Source organism: Dryas octopetala, chromosome 7, assembly GCF_963921425.1.
Source record: "Dryas octopetala chromosome 7, drDryOcto1.1, whole genome shotgun sequence".
Lineage (NCBI taxonomy): Eukaryota > Viridiplantae > Streptophyta > Magnoliopsida > Rosales > Rosaceae > Dryas > Dryas octopetala.
Window position 1 is genome coordinate 14356304 of NC_141372.1, and position 5893 is coordinate 14362196.

The 5893-nt window shown below is 36.2% G+C and overlaps 1 pseudogene; it reads left to right on the plus strand.

The window, feature by feature from the left end:
- Window positions 1-364: 364 nt before the first annotated feature.
- Window positions 365-2496, plus strand: LOC147279931 (MDIS1-interacting receptor like kinase 2 pseudogene; annotated as a pseudogene).
- Window positions 2497-5893: the final 3397 nt, after the last annotated feature.

Below are 5893 nucleotides of genomic sequence, written 5' to 3' on the forward strand. Positions count from 1 at the left end.
GTGCAATTTATAGTCACTTTTAACAGCATAAATTTTTCTTTGGTTGTTTAGACTAGAGTTTTGATCTTCACTTTCATGTTCAAGTTGTTTGGTTTTATGTAATCTTGATCGATCATATAATGGCTGGTGGCAATGGAACAGAGTTAGCCCAGTCTCAGGGGCAATAAAGAAAGGTCCTAGCAAAGCACTGGCTATAGTCATCCATTGGTAAGCCTTCTTTTTTCAAATTTGTTAATGTTAGTTATATATATTTTGTGCAGGGCAAGTTAATTTTTTTATGGACTTACCATATCAAAGTTATATTTCATTCGAGAATTTTTTTTTTCTCCTTGCACCAAATAGATATGAGGGAGATGAGATGAACATGACTCTGGAAAAATCAGAGGCTAAGATACTCCATGAAAAGATCTCGGAGAAGGCCTACAATCAAGAGGATAGTATCAGGGTTTTGGCTACACGGAGCAAAGCACAGATCACTGCAACTCTGAATCACTACAAAAATGAATTATGGAATGATATCATTAAGGTATGCAAGTGAGTTTAATATAACTATTTTTTGCCTGGTATCCTCGTATTTCTTTTCGTGCTCTTTACATGATTCTGTTAGCAGCTTTGCGCGCAAAATATCTTTGTAGTTTGGAAGGCTATACTTTTCTTCTACAGAATATAGGTTTTGTGTTTCAAGAAAAGGACTGGGAATAAGGAAAACATGCTTAAGTTGTATTGTTAGTATTAACAGAATCATGAATGGTTGACCAAGATGACCCTTTTCTTCATTTCTCATCATTGTTGTTGTAAAAATGCGTCTAGGCCTTTTTAGAACGATAATTGAAAGGAAGAAAAGAAGAAAAGAAACCTGGATGGATATGGCAACCTTAAAAGGCTTACGTAATGCATTGCATACCTCCTTTCTTATATTTTAAGAGAATTTGGATTTGATGAGTGTTTCTATGTATACAAGACTTGAAAACTGACCCCAAGGATGAGTACCTTGCAACACTAAGGGCCACAATTAAGTGCTTGATTCGCCCTGAGAAGTATTTTATATTATGAAATAAATTGAAATTCAAATTGATTTAAACAAACACAACAGAGATAATCTATCCAAATTGATCAAGCATTCTTTAGATATGTCTCCTTGCTATGCAATGTCTACAGATGTTTGGTGTCAGTCAAAGTGAGTCAAGTTCTGTTTTTTGTGTTCTATGCCAAAAAGGAAGTCCTGTCCATTGTTTTATTGGATCAGCTGTTCATCCAATAAATATTTTCTTTGGTGATCCAACAAAACTCTCTCTTCTATGAATCTTTCAATTTCATTTCATTCATTTCAAGGATAGACATAAAACTTTGACTCTAGTGTATGAAAAACACTAAAGCCTTCCCTAAACCATCAATTGAAAAAAAAAAAAAAATTGAAAGAAAATACTGAAGACTTGTGAAAACATAGCAGGTAGAATAATATAGCTGATGCATGGCAGTTGCCACTATAAATAAGTCCCGGAAGTAGTATAAACATATAATATATGTACCAAAAAGAAAAATCATGATATCTTCAACTTCCAGTAAAGTATATATCATGCTCTGTAGCTTGTTGCCTCATCTTTTATGTTCAGCTCATTTCATCATCAAACATTGCTTTTGCTTCTGCTGCTCCTACTGAAGCATAGGCGCTTCTCAAATGGAAAGCCAACTTCACAAGGGAACAAAGGATTGTGTAGCAACGTTGGAGCTTTGCACCCTTGCAAACATGGCTCAAAAAAGGAAAAGGACTACAAAATCATATTTGTAATCATATTTTCTATTGTAGCAGAACTTTTACTTCTATCTGCTATCTTTACAATTACTTTTGTAGTAGAAGGAAAAAGGAAGCATCAGCATCTAGAACAAAACATCACGCATGAAGAGGTTTCTTTTTCAGTACTAAATTTTGATGGAAAAACCATGTATGAGGAAATCATAAGGGCGCGCAACTGAGGATTTTGATTCTAAATATTGCATTGGGAAGAGTGGACAATGAAGCGTCTTCAGAGCAAATTTGTCATCCGCCAACGTAGTTGTAGTGAAGAAACTCCATCTTCTGTGCAATGGTGAGAACAATCTTCAAAAGGAATACTTGAATGAAATAAGGGCATTAACTGAGATACGTACGGCACCAAAACATTGTGAAGCTTTATGGTTTCTGTTCCCATAAGCTGAATACATTTTTGGTGTATGAGTATCTTGAAAGGGGTAGCACAGATCATAGAGCTAAGGAACTGGAGTGGAGTAAAAGAGTGAATATTGTTAAAGTTGTAGCTCATGCCTTGTTTTACATGCACCACGATTGCTTGCCACCAATTGTTCATCGAGACATATCAATTAAGCAAGAACATTTTGCTGGATTCTAAAAATGAGGCATCTATTTCAGACTTTGGCACTGCTAAGTTTTTAAACCCAGACTCAACTAGTTGGACTGCCCTTGCAGCCACATACGGATATGTGGCACCAGGTACGTAACATTGTTGTTCTCTATCCTCTATATTTAACACTATATATGCTTTTCTTTTTTATGTCAATGATTATTTTTCATTGTTAAGCATAGTTTAAAACGTTTCACTTTTAATTAATCATCGGTAGCATTGATACTCGCATGTTACTAATAATTGCACTGCTATATAAACGTAAGAACGACGTACGTGCAGAGCATATATAAAAAGCTTGCTTTGTAATCTTGCAGTTATCTATCGTTGATTATATTCCTCTTTTTCGGTCTTCTTCAATAAAATTCTGTTAGATAATTTTCAAATATTTGTAATTTGAATTGAATCAGTGTGTCTTTTGGGAAAGGTTACTAAACTTTCTTTAGAGGTTTTATGTTCATAGAGTCATAACCTTTCATGAAAATGTATGATTCAAATGGTATCATACCTCTTGAATAAATATTTCAAATGAATGGTTGCTATACCATTTCAGAAAGGGCACGTTGGATTCATTATAAAAAGAGAATTCTCTGCAGAATTTTTTACTGAAAAAACAACTATTATCTCATTCTCCATCTTTTCACCAAAATCAAATACAAAGAACTAATTTCTGCAGTTTTAGTTCTTTGTGAAACTTGAGTATTCTTGTTATATCCATTCGTGTGTTTGGTTTGTTTTTGGATGTGCAGGACATTAACAAACAATAGTTTTACTAGGCTTCATTTTATCCATAGGGCATATTTGCAAATCCTTCTGCACACAAGAAGTGAGGGCAAATATTGTTTGAAAATTGTTGGAAAAAATTGTTGGAGTTCTTATGAGTTGTGGCTGCCGAAAGGATGACAGAAACTTGCTTTCAACCACACCATTTTGTTGTGGTGTATATGCAATAGAAGTTTCATGCACAATTCCAACAGATTCACAATAGGATGGAAAATGAAATTCTCCACCTCTATCTGATCTAAGATACTTGATTTTAGTTTCACAAAGATTTTCTACTTCATTTTTATAGATCTTAAATTTTTCCAGCACTTCATCCTTAGTATGCATGAGATAGACATATCAAAATCTATTAAAATCATCTATAAAGGTGACAAAATATTTCATATTTCCTTTTGTAGGTGTACTATGTAAATCACATACATCACTATGAATAAGTTGCAATAAAGTAGATGTTCTTTCTATCTTATGAAAAGATTTCCTAGTGATCTTGGTATGCAAACAAGTAGCACACTTATCATTCAAATCATTTACATGCTTTGGAATTAATTCAAGGTTAGACATGTCATTCATCTTTTTGATATTGACATGACCTAATCTATTATGCCATAAAGATAAGGAGTAATTATTTGCTTGTATGTGGATGACATGTTATGTAACAACCCGACCCAAATTTCTTTAAAAATTTGAAAATTTTTATTCAACTTTGTTCATTTTAAGAGATTTTATAAGGAAACGAAATTTAAAAGACCTCGGAAAATTCTTACTAAATTACTTTAGAAATGTTTTAAGAATTCATTTGGTGTATTCACTGACAATTGATTTAACGTTATTTCAAAACTTATCGACTAAAAGTGTAACATTTTTAAATTTGTGAGACCCTATATCTTACAAGGATTTATTCTAAATATTTTGAGAAATTATTTTGATAATTTTGAGAATTTATTTGGTAAATAAAAAAAAAAAGTTTTGATATAATTGTTAATTTTCGTTTTAAATTGGGCTTAACCCAAAGTTGACTTTTTAAACTAGTGTGCTTTTGATTTTGACTTTTAGTCCGTTGGATAGGTCTTGAGTCCACGAGTTCGTAGACATGTAGTACGCATTGATCCGAATTACGATTTAGGAGTTACAGATCATACAAGTGTAGGGCAATTGTGTAAAATTGCACTTTAAGGGTTTTTTAAAAAAATAAAAAAAAACCCACTTTTATTTCTGAAATCTCTCGTTCTCTTTCCTTTCTCTAGAAATTTCTACAAATTTCTCTCCCTCTCTCTATTTATTTCTCTCTCTGCCTTCTCTTCCCCGTACCCTCCCCCTGCGCACACACCAGCCACCCTCCACTCACCATCACCGGCAACCCCTTGGCAGCCTCTGGCTCCGGCGAACACCCCCCCCCGAGCCTACTCTCTCTCCCCTCATTCTCTCTCTCCACGCACTCTCTCCCTGTTTTCTCCTCCCCCGCAACCCGCCCCTGCACATCAACCAACGTCCACCACTCTCGCCGCCGACCCAGCCTCACCGGCGCGACCCCACCGCACCGACCACCATCTCCCAATCACCCCCTTGCAGCCCAGCCCTCACACGAGAGCGAACAAGCCAGAAAATCCTCAGCCGCCGCCCCTCTCTTCGCTCAGCCATCTTCAGCCACCTGAGGTCACCGGCGTGCCTCCCCGACGCCGGCCAGCTCGCCAGCTCCTCCTCCAGCTAGCCCAGCCCGCGCGCACAGAAAACCCAGAAAAACCAGCGGTTTGGCTCCCCTCTGTTTCGCCAAATTTTCGGTTGAAATCCGGCGCCAATCACCTCCCTTGTAAGTGGGTTTTCTTCCTCTTTCTTTGGATTTACATTTCCTCAGGTTTGTTAGCTCTGAAAATATAGAAATTTGAAACTTCAAATTATGGGATTTTAGGGCCATTTCGGAATTTCATGGATTATTGGATTAGAGTGTGTTCTTGTTGTTTTATTGGATAAGTTTCATCTCTAGGAACTCCATTTTTGTTGTTAGAACGGAAAAATTAGAGAAATTTTGGAGAAATGGTGGATTTTGGTTTGTTACCGCCACCTTGAGCGGCTACAACGGTGGTTTCAACCACCCAGCCACCACTTCCCTTAGTTAATGTGTAAAACATATCCTTAATGAGTTGGATTGTGTTGAATAGGTGGATGCCCCTTGGGTTGAAGGGAATTTCAATTTTGGATCATAATCGGACAGTCTTTAGATACCGAACTTACTCTCGGACGATGTACTCGATTGAGGGCAGCTACGTAGATTTATTTTTGAGGTTTATATTTGGTTTTGGCTATGTCATTTATAGTTGGAAAGACGGAGTTATTGTAGAATTAATTTGAGATATTTTAATACTAATTTCGTTCTAGGGAGAGCCTTTCAATCAAAGTGAACATCGGACAAGTCTCTTTTAAGTTTAGGATTCGTTTTGGGATGTTTGGGCGATGTTGGGTTGAGCCAAGGGGATTCGAAGAAGGAAGTAGTGCTTACATGGTTAATATGCTTTAAGTAAATAAATCATTGGGTTAATTGATAATGGGTGTGACAATTAGGTTCAATATTTATTGTACACTTTAATTATTATCGAGTCAAGACTAATTGAAATTATTGTTTATTCTATAGGCGAGACGACCGGGGCTCATGACGATCCGGAGGAGGATCGAAGTTAGATTTTCTCACTATGAGTGGACTAACTTTTAATTTTTTT